At 38.0% G+C, this 18,015-nt stretch overlaps 1 protein-coding gene across 1 annotated transcript in view; it reads left to right on the top strand.

Moving 5' to 3' along the window:
* The first annotated feature begins 517 nt into the window (after positions 1–517).
* Positions 518–18,015, top strand: part of cic (Putative transcription factor capicua) — a 519,891-nt gene continuing 502,393 nt past the window's right edge. Inside the window, exon 1 of the mRNA XM_067138869.2 lies at positions 518–800. The gene's annotated coding sequence lies outside the window, so the exon portion shown is untranslated. The remainder of the gene's footprint in view (positions 801–18,015) is intronic.

Here is an 18,015-nt window from a genome sequence, read left to right as displayed (position 1 = left end):
TCCCGCAACCCACCTTACTATTAGAGAACAACTCACTATTACAGACACATACTCCAAAAACGCTGTATTTTTTAAAAAAGTAATTAGATCGGCTACAGTTTAAATCTATTTTATCACTCTGCTTACATTAAAATGGCATAATATCAGAAACTGCATTCTTGATTAGTAATGAATCACCATCGCCGTGACTACACTACCTTTGTTACCACACCAAGTTGCATGAATGCACGTCTGCTTAATAACGTTTTGATATTCTTGTACTAATTGGATGTTTCTGGCTATTGATGGTAATAGTAACAATTCAGTATCTTCGGATAAAGGTAATATTGTTTTATTCACTAGTGAATTCTGTGCTACTCCATTACTCAAAGTTTTCTCGGAGCACCAGAGACAACCAATCACTGTCCCTAGCTTATCCAAAATCAATCACGTGACTATGAATGAACCAATAGGATGCCATTTTAAGTAGACTCATTCACCACCGTTTTAGGGTTAGGGTGATTATGGAGGGGGAAGGAGATGTTATGATGGTTGTGGGTGTTCATGTGATAGATGTCAATATTTTCACCTTGAAATTATTTGTTGTTAGGGAAATATGAGGGTACCTTCCAGCTTTGCTTAGAACTGTAGATGTGTAGTATCCGGTAAATATATTCATATCTATGAAATCTTATTCAGAGAAGTACATTCAGTTTTTTATTGAAATGTTTATTTACTGCCTTGTGACAACAGGGGGGGAAATACTACGATGGGTCCAGTAGTAATCAGAGATGTTGGTACTGTACCAGTCAGATGCCGAGGTATGTTTATATGATTACAATCAAGACATTCTTTTTGCGTACGCTTTATAAACTTTAGTGTAATGCTACTCATTTGTGAAACATTGTGATATGTCTTTTTCACTACACCACCTTCTTTCTGCTATGTGTTGAGAATGATATACTTTATAGATAAAAATCGAACAGAAGAGAAAAAAAAATGACATCTTTTATTTTGATCCCTGTACATCATCGTGCTTTAGAATGTTCTGAACCTAACCTATTTAGTTGTAAGATTCATCTTCCCACACCTTTTTGTCACTGTCATTTCTTTGAAAGTTTCGAGAAGTCCCTTGTAGAATTCAACTGGAATATATTTTTTAAAATTTCAACTAAATTTATGTAATATTAGAATAATGTTTTTAACCAGAAAGTATAATGAATATTTTGGCATTTCCTTAATTTATCTGAATAATGAAAGTTATTTTAAAGTGAATTCCTCAAGATAATTATATTACTGAACCGTACACAAAATGATTTCAAGTGTTTTACTTATCCACACAACATCCCACAGGTGAATGTTTAAAGAAAGGCTTCTTGATTTCCAACCTATTTGTAGATGATATGTTTACTGTCTTAATTCATTGTTTGGATGCAGAGGCACGACGTTAGGAGAAATGCTCTCGTTTACATATAGATTGATATCTACAACCTATTACCATTTCATTATTCTGACAGATGAGCCCAAATCGATGTGTAGTAAAGTGACAAGATGTCTAGATTTTCAAAATGTTGTCTCATTGTCCTGATAGGTTTCATTGGGATGCCTGCTTGTACCATTTTGTTAAAAGGCAATTTGTCTATTTATAGTTAATAGTTAAATAGATAAGAGTGTCATTTGTTGAGTACTGTAATATTGACAGCAAGTAGATACAGCCATGTGGGTAATAGTCATTTGTCTTCTGTTTATAGTAAATAAATAGTGTATGCATTTATTTTTCTACTTGCTATCAACACAGTGCAAAATTATTACAATACTCCACAAATAATACCCTTGTTTATATAACTGTTTATTTACTATAAACACAAGAGATGGTGTTGATGGTGATTATTGTTTTAAGAGGAAGAACAACTAGACAACCATCCTCAATATATAAATGCAAGACATATATGTCTGTATGTCTGTTTAGCTGTATAGACAACACTGTTCTTTGTTGAGTAATATAATACTTTTCTTTATGTTCATAGTAAATAGATAAACAGGTCCAGGGCAGATGACCTCGATGTTAGGCCCCTTTAAACAACAAGCATCAATCGATAAACAGGTCCATGATTTTACTATTTGCATTAAAAAAATGAAAATTAAACAAAAATGTTGCTTAATTAAGGGTAGGTTGGGGTTGCCAAGCTCTCAGTATTGGGAAGCGTCCAGTTATCATTTAAAAGTCCGGCTCCATGGCTAAATGGTTAGCATGTTGGCCTTTGGTCACAGGGGTCCCGGGTTCGATTCCCGGCAGGGTCGGGAATTTTAACCATAATTGGTTAATTTCGCTGGCACGGGGGCTGGGTGTATGTGTCGTCTTCATCATCATTTCATCCTCATCATGACGCGCAGGTCGCCTACGGGAGTCAAATCAAAAGACCTGCATCTGGCGAGCCGAACATGTCCTCGGACACTCCCGGCACTAAAAGCCATATGTCATTTCATTTCATCATTTAAAAAAAATACGATTATATTATGTGTAGCTCCCCTCAACACTGTTCAACCAGATAAAATGTGTATACCCTCTGATTTTATTACCTGATGAGTATATAAATTTTACATTCCAAGGTTTCTATTCTGTTTCTTTTTTATCTCTTTTTCTTTCAACTTTTCCATGTCTCCCTCTGATTGTTCTACATTTTTCTTCTTTTCTATCCTTCCTTAAGAAAAGGGATACACAATAATTATGAAGAGAACCTCTCAAATTTCAAGTCAACTTTGAAAGAATGGTGTACAGTACAGTACAGTACAGTACAGTAAACTCCTGGTTATTTGAGCTAATGAAAGGGAGAACATGCATGAAAAACCAAAAATCATGAACAATCCAATTCACTGAAAATTTGTAGAATAACTTGACTTTCTCTTTACATATTGTAACTAATGAAAAAACATCTTCAGCACCTTTTTTCATTGGACAACAATAATTTATTATATATATTATTACTATTATATGAGTGCAACATCTAATTATTCATATGTAGTCTTTTTAAAAACTTTTATGTCTTGAAGGTCCATCACTGTCACTGTTCTGCACAAAATCCTCTACAGCTTTTCTTTTCTTAACATTGCAGGCAGTTGGTACAGAACTCCTATTCCATAACCTGCTACCAACTTAGCAGTTGACTCTAGCTTCTCACATTGTTCTTTTTTGTTCTACAGCAATGTTCAAACAGTGTTTTAAAGTTTTTCTGCCATGACGAGACAAAACTGAAGACCTTTCAGACTGATGAACAACAGAAATAATCAATTTTCACACAGGCACTAGACCAGCAGCAACAGATAAAATGCTGTATTGTTATTTGGTGTGGAATTTAATTGTTATCACAGAAGATACATTTGTTAACAACTCAACTTTGAGAAAGCCTAGTTCAAAAGTAGAAAAAATTATGTACACTACAGTACTCTTGCCATGGTGCTTCAGCCCTTATGGCCCTTGGCCTGTCAAGTGACTGCTGCTCAGCCCAAAGGGTTGTAGATTACAATTTGACATATTGAACCACCCATATCCAATAATTACGTGAATCTCTTCTACAATAGTTTCCCACAAAGATAGAATGATACACCTGATTTAGGAGAAACATGATCATGAAGATTAGAATGCGTGGTGGAAATTAAGTGCCATAACAGTAATCATGATACCAAAATGTTGGGTTTGGACTATGACTGGAAATGACTAGGGAACAGGTCATGAACTAGAAATGGACCTCCTAGGCCATAGGAAACAAGAATAAGAGGCTAGACTACATATGAGGGTGAATCAAAAAGTAAGTTACACTGTCTTGCCGCGAGAGCACGCTGTGTGTCGTGACTGTGGCCAATGCAGTGCAACTACAATAACTGCTGACACGTCCGATAGGAAGGTTGGTGTGGTATCCCACTGTGTTGCGTGTGCAGAGCGGGCTAGGCTGAATGGTGCATCAACTTGATGTTCACTCCAAATTGGAGGTGCCTGCAATGATCAATTTCTATGGGCTAAATGGCTGAATTGCATGGGCATTAATCGTGAAATCACTGCTGTATATGGTGAGCCTGCAGTTTCTCGCCCAGGTATTGTAAAGTGGTGTAAGCAACTTATGCTGGACTCATGGATCTCACGGACGAATATCGCGAAGGCAGGCCTGCAACGTCCTGTACCATTGTAAATGTTGACCGTGTGGTTGAGATCATTAGAGTGAAGTAGGGCATAACACTGCAGGAAATTGCCAGCATGCTGAACATTTGATATGGCAGTGTATTCTCCATTGTTCACTGGCACCTTGGATTTTGTAAACTGCGTCAAAGATGGGTCCCACGTCTGCTCACTGATGTTCACAAGGGACAGTGTTTCCAATCGTCACTGGCAGTTTTGCAACGGTATTCTGTGGAGGGCAACGAGTTTCTGCGGTGAATCATCACAGGGGATGAAACATGGGTCCACCACTTCATCCCCGAAACAGTTCCTTCAGTTTTGCGTGGAATACACGGACGGTGATATTGGGCCTATTGTTTGGAGTTTCATATGAATTTATACTGGAAGAGATTTCAGGCCATAATGAATTGCAATTGAATGTCAAGAAAATATCTGGCTTTCCAAATTTTCTAACCATTTGCCATTGCATCCTGATAATTTTGACATTAAAACAGATCATAGGGAAAAATTGGAGGCTCCGTCCTAGGAAAGGGGATGGATATTTTAAACGGTCACTAAGGGTTTACTATTTTACAAAGAACTTGGAACTGTTTCCTTGCAAATGCTTAAGGAGCATTTTATTTAAAGATAACTGGAACATACACAAACTTTGTTAATCCTTATTTGCACCTTATTTGGCAAATCATTCCTAAAAATGTACATAAATAGTTTTGACACTATAGATTCTTATTTGCCTATCATTTTGGCAAATCATTCCTGAAATGTTACATAAATAAATTTGATACTGTAGACCACCCATCCACTTGGGTGGTTGAATTGTTGATTGCTGAGGATTGAAACCACGACCCTCGCCATAATACCACGACACCATAGAGTAGAGACCCTTACCTGTTGGAAAGGTGAGCGCGAGCACAAATGTCGTCGCCCCACCTTCCCGAGATGAGACCAACCCGGGGTTATACAATACCATCCCGGTGTTATACAATACCATCCCGGGTTCGTACCCATGATATGCTACTCTTAGCGGAAAGAAAACGACGAAGGGACTCTAACCTAAACGTCCAGATGTAGGGATTTGTCATCACATTTATCATCATAAACTTAGCTTACTATTTACATCATATTGACATAATTACGTCATTTTGCCAGCTGACTTTCCTATTCACTCTCAACATCATCCAAGTTAATCAATAATACAAATTATTTATTTCATTATTATTATCATTAGTGGAGATCATCATTATCGTAACACTTAATCATCATCGATTTAATATTTTAATTACATGTAACAAGCCTTAACAGCTTCATTTCTAATAATAATAATATTAATAATAATAATAATAATAATAATAATAATAATAATCCCGTATTGACTATATATCAAATAGAGAATATTCAAGATAAGTTTAAATATTATAAACAAGTGGTCCGCCTATTCAATACAATTTATAATTTATTATAATTAGACATCATCAGCTATAATAAATTAACATTAATATATCAGAATACAAAATAGATATTATTAAAATTGGCAAGACACATTAAAAATGTTGTATGGTACGACATTTAAAAATACAATCTTACCAAATTTTGTTAAAATTATAAGTCATATGATTGATTAAAACAGTTGAATTGTCCATTAAACTCATGATGTTCTTGGGAACAACAGTTGTGCTTTATAAAATCCACTGTTGTGAATAGCATTCTTGATTTAAATTATTTCTTGATGAAAGATTGTTAGGTCTTTGATATGCATTTGTTAAATAGAATATACACTGAATGCTTCAGAATTTAAAGTCAACTCTGGGCCGTAGTGGTAAAGCTCTTTGTAGTAATGAATGTTATTTTGTTCCTTATTATTGGCCCTGATGTGCAGAAGAGGTAAATGTGTATCTGATTCAAAATAAGTACTGACCGGAACGGCGCAGCAAGAATGATCCACGACCTTAGCCGCTGGACAACCTATTACAACACACCGCATTTCTCTCTACGTTCTCCAGCACAGGCACTCCAGCAGATCCAGCCCTTCTCCAAGTTGGTTAAGACTGACCTATGTTCCAGATTTTTTCAGTTGCAATATAAGCCCCAGCACCAGCTGTTCTACGGAGTGTATTATCACAAGAAAACTTACGTTTTCTCCAGGTTTCCTATGGGACACGCCCTCGCACCCAGTGTAATGCAACGATGGACTCTTGCAGTAGCGGACATTCTGGAAGAACAGTTTCGCATTAAAGTTATTGTTTATCTCGACGATTGGTTCCTATGGGGCTAGCATATTCTAGTGCAAGAAATCTTGAACTGTCTGTCATTGGTGCACAGTATCACAGTGAACACTGCTAAGTCTGTGCTACAGCCAACAATCACTTTGACATGACATATCTTGGTGTGAACATTGACACTGAGCTACAAACACCGACACTCTTGCCAGGTGTTCAACGCCGAGTGCTACGTTACGTTCAGCTCATACCTCGCCTCGCAGTGGATGATCTACCACGTGTTGCAGGCTATGTGTCTTGGGTATCTCATGTGATGTGCTGGCCTCTCTTTCCAGTTTGCCATATTCTCACTCGAGAGGCGTACTGGCCCTGTCGGCATTTCACCTGAACTTATGAGCACTGCATGCCATACAGCTCAAGGCAACCACCCAGTGACGATATACGCCAACGCTACTCCCAACAGTATAGCGTACATGTCACTCCAACTCAACACCGCCTGGGCATGACCATTCCAACGACCCACCAGGATCCATGTTGCTGAGACATCAGCCGCCCTCTTCGCCGCGACAGCTGCCCTCCAGAAAATTGAAGATAGGAATCTTCTCTGTACTTCCTTAACCATTTACTTAGACTCAAATGTTGCCATGTACACCCTTAGAACGGGTAGAGGTCCCATGTTATATCATTTAATGTACATACTTCCACTGTATATTTCTATTGTAAATTAAGCAGCACAGAGAGGCATTCGCCTCTCGTGGTTGTGGGTCCCCTCGGCCGAGAACCCGGTGGATGCTCCCTCACGTATTGTACTTCCTCATCTACACGCGCTCGTCTGATGGCTTTATAAGGCGGCGCACGCGTGAGCAAGCGGACAGTCGATCTCTGCTGGGGACCTGCAGCCACAGCTGACCAGAACTTGTTTTGAATCAGATACACATTTACCTCAGTAGAAGTGCATCCTCCTCTGCACGTCGGGGCCAATAATAAGGAACAAAATAATATTTGTTACTACAAAGAGCTTTACCACTACGGCCCAGAGTTAACTTTAAATTCTGAAGCATTCATTGTATGTACTATTTAAGAAATGCATATCAAAAACCTAATAATCTTTCATCAAGAAATACTTTAAATCAAGAGTGCTATTCACAACAGTGGATTTTATAAAGCACAACTGTCATTCCCAAGAACATCAAGAGTTTAATGGACAATTCAACTGTTTTAATCAATCATATGACTTATAATTTTAACAAAATTTGGTAAGATTGTATTTTTAAATGTCGTACCATACAACAGTGATTTTTAATGTGTCTTGCCAATTTTAATAATATCTATTTTGTATTCTGATATATTAATGTTAATTTATTATAGCTGATGATGTCCCTTAGGGGACGAAACTTGTATTAGTTATAATTTAAGTTTATCTTAAATATTCTCTATTTGATTTAATATTTTACTTTCATTTTTCACCATTATTATTATACTCAGAAATAATATCTTAAATTATTCTTCTTATACTTCTGCAAATTATTATATGATAAATTAATTTCACTTGTTACATGGCAGTTAACTATTATTATTAATGCATAACCCATTACGGTTCCAGTCTTGTTTGGCACTAAGCAGTCAGTTTAAACACGATTTACTTGGAATATTATTATTATTAATTTTAAATTTTATATCTTTATAATTTAGTCACATATGTTAAATCCCAAATGAACAACCAAGATTGGATTTCATATGGGTCGGACACAATAATGGTATTTGAACCGCAACCTTACTTCATTTTGTACTGTTATTAATTTATGGGGACACTATGTTCTCCCAAGACAAATCTCAAATCCCATGACATCTCACAGCTGGGAATCTCCATTCAGTCCCTGCGAGTGCTAAATTATTCCTTCCTTCTCATTTGAAGTCCATTTATCCCACTTGAACTCTTCAAACATTTTTTTAATTTATTAATTCTCAGTGTGTAGACTCTTCTGCCACTCGTAACACCGGAATTGGCATATAACATCTACGTAGGCTTCAGGATTCATCTATTTTATCATCAACATCAGTACGACTCAATTTTATCTAATGCCTTACCTAATGCATTGTTCCTCTCGACTTCCAAAATCAAAAATGGGCTTAACCCACTCTGGGCCTTTAACATAGCATTGGCCATCATATATAAGTGCCTCCATCGCTTCTAAACAAATTATTTTAGTTATTATTGAGTCCAAAAACATTAAATCAACAAATAATATAAAAATCAAATTTACTGCTCGAATTAAAGGCTTCCACGTGCCACATGTTATCTCCACATTTAAGTTTAACTTGCAATCATTCTATAAAATCAGGTGCGTGCCTTATTCACAAAGCATTATTATTATTATTATTATTATTATTATTATTATTATTATTATACGTGAATGGTCCCTTTTGGAACACACGAAGCTTTATTTATGATTTCGTTTGCGGAGGATCCAGGATGCTTTCATCTGTTGACTAAAGATCCTTTTCCGTTCTTCCGTCCACTTGGTACCTGCTCTTTTTGGTACTTCATAACTTCCCACATGTCAATTTTCTTTCTATATATATTTCGATTCAAAATGTCTTCAGGTTGAATTTGTGCGTTCTTCATGTCGACTTTTGTTTGTTGTATCCAAGGGAAATTCTTCAGTTTATCAACTCTTTCAAGAACTTGGTGGGTTAATCTATTTTCTGGAAGCCTCTTAACATGTCCATAAAATTTCAGCCTTCTTTTCCTGAGGTCTGCCGCAATATTAGATAATTTTTCTGTGGATTTCCGGGTTTGGAGGCGGTACCCTTTTCCCGTGTGTCTTGGTCCTAAAATTTTCCTCATTATTTTTTGCTCTTCTTGTAGGATATTTTCCAGCTCGCCCTTTCTATGAAGCGTTAGAGTTTCCCCTGCATATAAAGCCTCAGGTTTGATTACAGTATTGTAATGTTTAATCTTAACGTGGAGAGACATACATATTTTGTTGTAGATTTCTCTTGTTCTCCCATAAGCTCTTCTGAGTTTTTGGACACGGTTGTTTTGGGCTATTTTCTCTTGTCCGGTTGGTTCGAGAATTTTTGCCCAGGTATTTGAAGTGAGGGACTCTGTTGATTTTCCCGTATTTTGTATCGAGACTATGGATGTCTAGTTTTGCACAGAAAAATTCAGTTTTCTGGAAGGAGATTTAAGAGTTGAGATTTGGGAGAACATAGTGTCCCCATAAATTAATAACAGTACAAAATGAAGTAAGGTTGCGGTTCAAATACCATTATTGTGTCCGACCCATAGGAAATCCAATCTTGGTTGTTCATTTGGGATTTCACATATGTGACTAAATTATAAAGATATAAAATTTAAAATTAATAATAATAATATTCCAAGTAAATCGTGTTTTAACTCTTTCCTTTCCTTTCTGGCACATTCTTGGAGAATTTCAACTTGCTTTATTGCTGTGACTTCATCGCTGGACAAAAGGGCGAAGTCATCCACGAAGGCTAAGCATGGAATTTCAAGCTTTTTTTTTTTCGTGTTCTGATGTTTACTGGGTTCCAGCTATTTTGTGCTTTCAGTTCTTTTTCCCATTCCCTCATCACCTTATCTAGGACGAGGTTGAAGAGGAGGGGTGACAGTCCATCTCCTTGCCGGACACCAGTTTTTATCAGGAATTCGTCTGAGATTTCTCCCATGAATTTCACTCTTGACTTCGTGTCAGTGAGGGTCTGTTTGGTCAAGTTTAGCATTTTGGAGTCTAGTCTCTGTTCTTTCAGGATGTTGAACAGATATTGACGATCAATTGAATCATAAGCCTTCTTGAAATCTACAAAGGTACAGATGATTGGAAGGTTTCTGAGGGCCCTGAATTTTAGAGCGGTTTTGAGGTTGAAGATCTGTTCAGTGCATGATCTGTGAGGGCGGAACCCAGCTTGATATTCACCAATCTTATGCTCTAGTTGTTCTTGTATTCTTTTCAACAGGCATGCAGAGAAAATTTTGTAGCCAACTTCAAGGAGGGAGATTCCCCTATAGTTGTTCACATCAGTTTTGTCTCCTTTTTTGTGAAGTGGGTGAATTAAGGCACATTTCCAGTCTTCTGGGAGATTTTCGTTTTTCCAGATTTTCTGTATGATTTCTGTAAGTTCTTTGAATGAATTTGGACCAAGATTCTTAAGGAATTCTGCAACAATCCCGTCTCTTCCTGAGGTTCTGTTGTTCTTTAGTCATTTAATGTGGCTCTGAATTTCTTCCTGGTTTGGTGGAGGTGATTCTGGGTGAGTGAAACTGGATGCTTTTTCAAGAAATCTTTCAGTGGGTTCGGGGCAGTTAAGTTCTGAGAAGTACCGTGCAAGTTCTTGGCAGTTTTCTTTATTAGTAAGCGTCAGTTTTCCGTCTTGTTTCCTGAAACATAAGTTCTGTGGAATGTATCCTTGGATTTGTTCTGTGAATGTTCTGTAGAAATCCCTTGTGTTGTGGTTTCTAAAGTTTTCTTCAGTTGACTCCAGTTGTTCTTTCAGGTGCTTTCTTTTCTCTTGCCTGATGGTTTTGGATACTTGTTTTCTGGTCTCATAAAATTCTCGTTGAGTTTTCTGGGATTTTCTACTGTTGTATTTCTGAAACGCAGATTTTCTTATCTCTAGGGCTTGGTTGCATGTTGAGTTCCACCAGGGGTGTTTTGTATTCCTTTTTAAGGGTACCATTTCTCGTGCCTTCTGTGTGATTTTGGTGTGGAATTCTTCCCATGTTTTCGCTGGCTGATTTCTTTTAGATCCGTAACAGGAATCCGTTTTATGTCAAATTTCTGTTGTTGGATTTTCTTGGGGTGGTGTTTTCTTGGAGTAAATTTTACTTTAACTCTTGTGAGATAGTGATCAGAATCGATGTTTGCTCCTCTTCTCACTTGTACATCATGTACCTCTTTCTGTAGCTGATACGAGATAGCTACATGATCAATCTGAAATTTACCAATGGATTCAATGGGGGACCTCCAGGTTTTTTGTTTCTTGGGATGCTTCCTTAGAGATGTGGACATGATTTTAAGGTTGCACTGTTGACATAGTTCAATGAGTCTTGAACCGTTTTTGTTGGTAAATTTGTGCGCCGGGTAGAGTCCGACAGTTTTCCTGTGTCCCTTTTCTCGGCCGATTTGTGCATTGAAATCGCCTAAGAGGATTTTAACGTCATCCTTTGGAATTTTTGACATTACTTTTTCAAGTTTGTTCCAAAATTTGTCCACGTTTTGGGAATTCTTCTTGTTGTCTATATTTGTAGGGGCGTGTGCTGACGGAATTAACTTCCTGGATCGAGTTCAATATACTTTTATGTACTACGAAGCTCATACCAAATAAAGGGGTCCTATTTAGAATCTTTTGGTCTGTTTTACTTTTGAATATATGGTAATTTCCATAATCCATGGTGGCATCATCAGTAAATCGAGTTTCCTGCAGGGCAAGGATAAGAATTTTTTGCTGATCAAGTTCTGTGACTAAATTTAGTAATTTTGCTGGTTGTATCAAAGTGTTGATATTGAATGTACCAATGTATGTGGGGGTTTTGTGGGATAGTTTACCAGAGAGCTCCGACTCTCTCCCATGTTTTCGTGGTTGTCCAGGCTCCCCAGAATCCGAAAGCCTGGTTGCCGTCTCAATGCGACGGGTGGATTGGATACCACCTGGGGTAATGTTGTTACTACGCTCACGAATCATGTTTGGCTTGTAATAGGAGATCCAGCAGTGCTGGGTGCTTAGAACCAGGGATTGTTAGTTCCTGGAGCTTGATATTGCCGCCGCACCTACAAGGTGTCAGACGCCTACCAGGAAGCCAATATAAATGGTCCGTTATTGGACATTATAACTTTTCTAGCTAACTTATTCCTGGTTGCCAGCATTTTGCCCGAGTGTGCTAAGTTGGGCTCATCAGTTGGTAAATAGCACACCTACCAAGATGCATGGGTAGTGCGTACCGTGGAGGCCACTGCGTAGGCTACTTCGAGACACCTGCAGTGCGAATGCATGAGAGACTTTGTCTCATTACCAAACATTGATGCCTACATGGGTATTAGATGATATAGATGTTGATTCCCATAGGGAACCTGAAATATTTGTCCCGAATGAGTAAATTTATAATACCAGTATAAATGGTCCGTTATTGGAGATTATAAATTTTCCACCTAACTCATTCCTGGTTGTCAGCGTTTTGCCTGAGTGTGCTAAGTTGGGCTCATCAGTTAGTAAATAGCACACCTACCAAGACGCATAGCTAGTGCATACCGTGGAGGCCACTGCGTAGGCTACTTGGAGCCACCTGCAGTGCCAATGCACTATGAGAGACTTTGTCTCATTACCAGAAATTGATGCCTGCCTGGCCATCAGATGATACAGATGTTGATTCCCATAGGGAACCTGAAATATTTGTCCTGAATGAGTAAATTTATAATACCAATATAAATGGTCCGTTATTGGACATTATACATTTTCCAGCTAACTCATTCCTGCTTGCCAGTGTTTCGACCCAGTGTGCTAAGTTGGGCTCATCTGGATGCGTGTGAATAAATTGTTTTCTAAATGCCACTGCTATGATATGATGACTTACAGCTGTCAGAACTTTTAGCGAAGGGTACACAAATTTTCAAGAATCGTCAGCATCCAGATTGATCAAATTGAATCATCCTTCAAGGCAGCTAAGTGCCTTACTTTAATGCAATTTATGCATAATTTAAAACTTTCATCTCCATCTCATCTTCAACTTACAACTTTATAGCATCAAACCACAATGTTTCTGCTATATATGTACATTGTTTATGGACTATTATTTTTTTTTTTTTTTGCTAGGGGCTTTACGTCGCACCGACACAGATAGGTCTTATGGCGACGATATGGACTATTTAATATGTTATGCAGTATGTGTTGTTGGCTGATGATGACCTTGACCTTAGGTTGAAACTAGTACCAAATGTTTCATTTGTAATGTAACCCGCATTACAAAAATTTTGTATTGAAAAGGTGGAACTGTTAAGCTAAACTTTTATATACTTCCTAGATAAGGGAAACTGTTGACTTGTTCTACTATCTTGTTATTAAGCTTAATGTTGGTGTGAATGCGTTCAGGATGTTTACTCACAACTAATATCTTGGTCTTCTTGACATTAATGTTTAAGCATGAATCTGACAATGCTGATGGCAGTACATTCGGCACCTTAGACAACTCTTTCTTGGAGTCTGTTACAATTGCTATGTCATCTGCAAATCAAATGCATTAAATATGGTGCCCATTTATGTTTACTCCTTTGGTATTTGCCTTAAACGTATTTATGGCTTCTTCAATGAAAACGTAAAAATGTTATGGTGAGAGAGATCAGCACTGCCTTACTTCTTTCTCGATTTTTGCTGTCTGGATACTTCCTCCGATATCTACCATCGTGGTCTGTCCTTCATAAAGTCGCAATATCAGCCTCCTGTCTTTCCAGTCCAAACCTGTAGCTTTAAGAATTTTGAACAGTTTGTCCTAACTCATGTTATTGAAAGCCTTTTCAATATCTATAAATGCTAGAGAGGTGTTTCTATTCATTTCCAAACTCCTTTATAATATTGTTCGGAGAGCTAAGATGACTTGTCTTGTTCCCATCCCTGCCCTAAAGCCAAACTGATCCGGATCGATTTGTAAATTTAATTTGTTATTTATCCTGTTTTTTCTTATTGAAGTAGTATTTTGGATGTATGAGAGTTCAGAGTTATGGTTCTGTGATCGGACCATTCTACACTACTTTCCTTCTTTGGTATCGAATGTTTTTGATGAAGTCTTCTGGAATTTCACCTTCATCATAGCATCTGCATATCATGGCAAATAGACGTTCTTTCAGTTTCTCTCCCATATTCTTAAGCAGTTCTCCAGGTATGTTATCTGGACTGGTAGCTTTATTTTTATGTAATTGCTGAAGTGCTGATTCAAACTCCCTCCATGTTATTGTAGGACCTTTATCATCTTCCTCTACTTCATGTTCTGGTTTAATACACCTAAGATCATTCAACACATTTCCTCCTTAACTCTTTCTGGTCTAACTGCGAGCATAACTCGCAGCGGCCAAAATTACGTTCAGGCCACGGTGCAAGCATAGCCCGTACTAAGGTTCGACAATTCACTAAAAATGAGATTTATAACTTGTAATTCACTAAAAATCGAGAACGAACTATGCACACATTCTGGTGGTTACATTGTGTTTCTTCATGTAATAGTTACGAGAGTATTTAAGCAGATGGCAGTATTATATGTCTAAGTCAGAGAATTTACGATATTTTCGATCAGCATGCATCAGTAGACATCTCACAGTGAGCTCTAAGACATGGCTTCTCGCGGCAAACATGTGTTTGATGAAAGTGATATTTTCGATATTTTATGATATAAGTTTATGCGCAAATGAACATATTATTGACATATGAATTCGAAACAACTTCTTACATTTCATTATGATTGGAGTTCGTTTTACGGCCTAGCGCATGTTCCCACGTATTTCATATTTGCGTGAATACGTAAGATTATCTATATTAGTAAAGGTGTCTGTTTAGAAGACTGTATTTTCTTTTTTTCATAAGTCTTTTGTGGTAAATGGAACAATAATTTTACATTTGAGTAACTTTTGACAAAATTTATCACTTTCATAAGAGCTCCCATTTTCATTATTGTAATTATTACTATTATCATTGAAAAATTATTATTTTCATATCATACTCATTATTGTTTTGTAATTGCAATGCACATTTTATATTAGCAAAATAGGGTGAATATAACAGTATTTCAGAAAACTGTACTTGCTTAGTTATCCGTCAGACCTTTCCTCCATTTGCAAAACATGGTATAATATATAAACAATTTTAAAATCTCATGTGATAGTTGAGATGATACAAACAGCGTTTTTCAAAATGAGATGCTCAAACAAGCACAAAGAAAAAAGAATCATGCAAAAATCTCCTACAGGTGCAGAGATATAATGTTTTTAAAATCCTTAAAAATGCCCAGTCCAGAATGTTTGTTAGGGATATTAAGGCTCAGACTGGAATGGGTTAATACAGTTGTTCAAGGTATTCCTTCCACCATGTAGTGATCTCATCATTATCTGTTAATATTTTCCCATTTTTATCTCTTACTATGGAGCTCTTTACTTTAGGTTTCCGTTTTAATATTTTAATGCTCCTATATGCTCTGTCCGTCCCTCCATCAACTATATCTTTATATCTTTCCTGATATTCTCATTTAGCTCGACCATCCACGCTTCTTTCGCTCTTCTACACAGAGTTGTATTTTGATTTTTGACTTTTCTGTATTGTTCTTGGTTTTCTGTCATGTTCCCTCTCCTGTAATGATTTCTCTTCGTGGTTTGTGGTGTGGGTTACTGTAGTCACGTCCTAGTTCGTGAACCGTGGGCAACGGCTGAGTGGTTTAGTAAGTGGTCCTGAGAGTCGGGATACCAGTTACTATGGAACGGGAGTGGGCATCTCGGACATATTCTGAGTCCTGGCCCTCCTTGTGCTCAGGTGGCTAGGACTATACAATCCACCGGTGGTCCATAACTCGTTAGAGGAGAGATCCTCACTTGGACTATGTGTAAGTAGGGTAGCATCCTGCTTCATGAATTTACTGAGCTCAGAACATTTTAAGCAAGCCTCGGACCTATGGGAGTAACAGAGTCCCACTCCCATTTTACAGGCGAGGGACTTCTTGGAAACAACTTGGCGAACAAAATGGAATTCGATGGGGAGCTATCAATATTAATGGGGCTTATGGAAGAAAGAAAGTAGAAGTGGCGGAGTCAACAAAGAGGATGCATCTGGGTATGCTAGGAGTAAGTGATATTCGGGTAAGGGGAGATAACGAGGAAGAAGTAGGAGATTATAAAGTGTAGTTGACGGGTGTTAGAAGGGGAAGGGCACAGTCTGGGGTAGGGCTGTTTATCAGGAATACCATTGCACGCAACAAAGTTTCTATTAGGCATGTAAATGAGTGAATGATGTGGGTAGATTTGGCAATTGGAGGAATTAGGACGAGAATTGTCTCAGTGTATTCACCATGTGAGGGTGCAGATGAGGATGAAGTTGCCAAGTTTTATGAAGCATTGAGTGACATCGTGGTCAGGATCAACAGCAAGGATAGAATAGTGCTCATGGGCGATTTCAATGCAAGAGTTGGAAATAGAACTGAAGGATGCAAAAGGGTGATTGGTAAATGTGGGGAAGATATGGAAGCTAATGGAAATGGGAAGCGAATACATTCTTCAAGCATAAGGCTATTCATCGCTACACATGGGAGGCTAGAGGCTAGGGGTACCAGATCCATAATAGACAATATCTTAATCAACTTCGAATTCAGGAAATCTGTTAGAAATGTACAAGTTTTCTGGGGATTTTTTGATGATACAGACCTCTCTCTGATCTGTAGTGAACTAAGTATCTCTAGGTCTTGGGTAGAGAAAGTGAAATCTGTCTGCAAACGGATAAGGGCAGAAAATCTCCAGGATGAGGGAATTAAATGGAAGTACATGGATATGATTAGTGAGAAGTTTCGAACATTAGACAGTAACCAGGTTCAGGATGTAGAAAGAGAATGGGTGGCATACAGGGACGCTGTAGTAGAAACAGCAAGGGAATGCCTAGGAACAGCTGCTTGTAAAGATGGCAAAAGTTGAATGTGTTGGTGGAATGATGAAGTGAGAGCAGCTTGTAAACGTAAAATGAAGGCTTATCAGAAATGGCTCCAAACAAGGGCCGAAGCAGACTGGGATTTGTACGTAGATGAAAGAAACAGAGCGAAACAAATATTTGTTGAATCCAAAAAGAAGTCGTGGGATGATTTTAGTAATAACCTGGAAAGGCTAGGTCAAGCAGCAGGGAAACCTTTCTGGACTCTAATAAAGAATCCTAAGAGGGGAGGGAAAAAGGGAATGAACAGTGTTTTGAGTAATTCAGGTGAACTCATAATAGATCCCTGGGAATCACTGGAGAGGCAGAGGGAATATTTTGAACATCTTCTAAACATAAAAGGAAATCTTCCTGGTGGTGTTGCGAACAGCCAAGCTCATGGAGAGGAGGAAAATGATGTTGGTGAAGTTACGCTTGAGGAAGCGATGGTAAATAAACTCCATTTTCATAAAGCAGCAGGAATAGATGAAATTAGACCTGAAATGGTGAAGTACAGTGGGAAGGCAGGGATAAAATGGCTTCATAGAATAATAAGATTAGCATGGAGTGTTGGTAAGGTACCCTCAGATTGGACAAAAGCAGTAATTGCACTTATCTATAAGCAAGGGAACAGGAAGGATTGCAACAACTATCAAGGTATCTCATTGATTAGTGTACAAGGCAAAGTATTCGCTGGCATCTTGGAAGGGAGGGTGGGATCAGTGGTAGAGAGGAAGTTGGATGAAAACAAGTGTGCTTTCAGACCACAGAGGGGCTGTCAGGATCAGATTTTTAGGATGCGCCAGGTAATTGATAAATGCAGTGATAGGAATAGGCAGTTGTGTTTATGTTTCATAGATCTAGAGAGAGCGTATGCCAGGGTACCGAGGGAAAAGTTGTTCACCATACTGGGGGACTATGGGATCAAGGATAGATTATTAAAATCAGTCAAAAACACTTATGTTGACAATTGGGATGCAGTGA

Source organism: Anabrus simplex, chromosome 1 (assembly GCF_040414725.1).
Source record: "Anabrus simplex isolate iqAnaSimp1 chromosome 1, ASM4041472v1, whole genome shotgun sequence".
NCBI lineage: Eukaryota > Metazoa > Arthropoda > Insecta > Orthoptera > Tettigoniidae > Anabrus > Anabrus simplex.
This window is presented reverse-complemented; position numbering and strand designations above follow the sequence as displayed.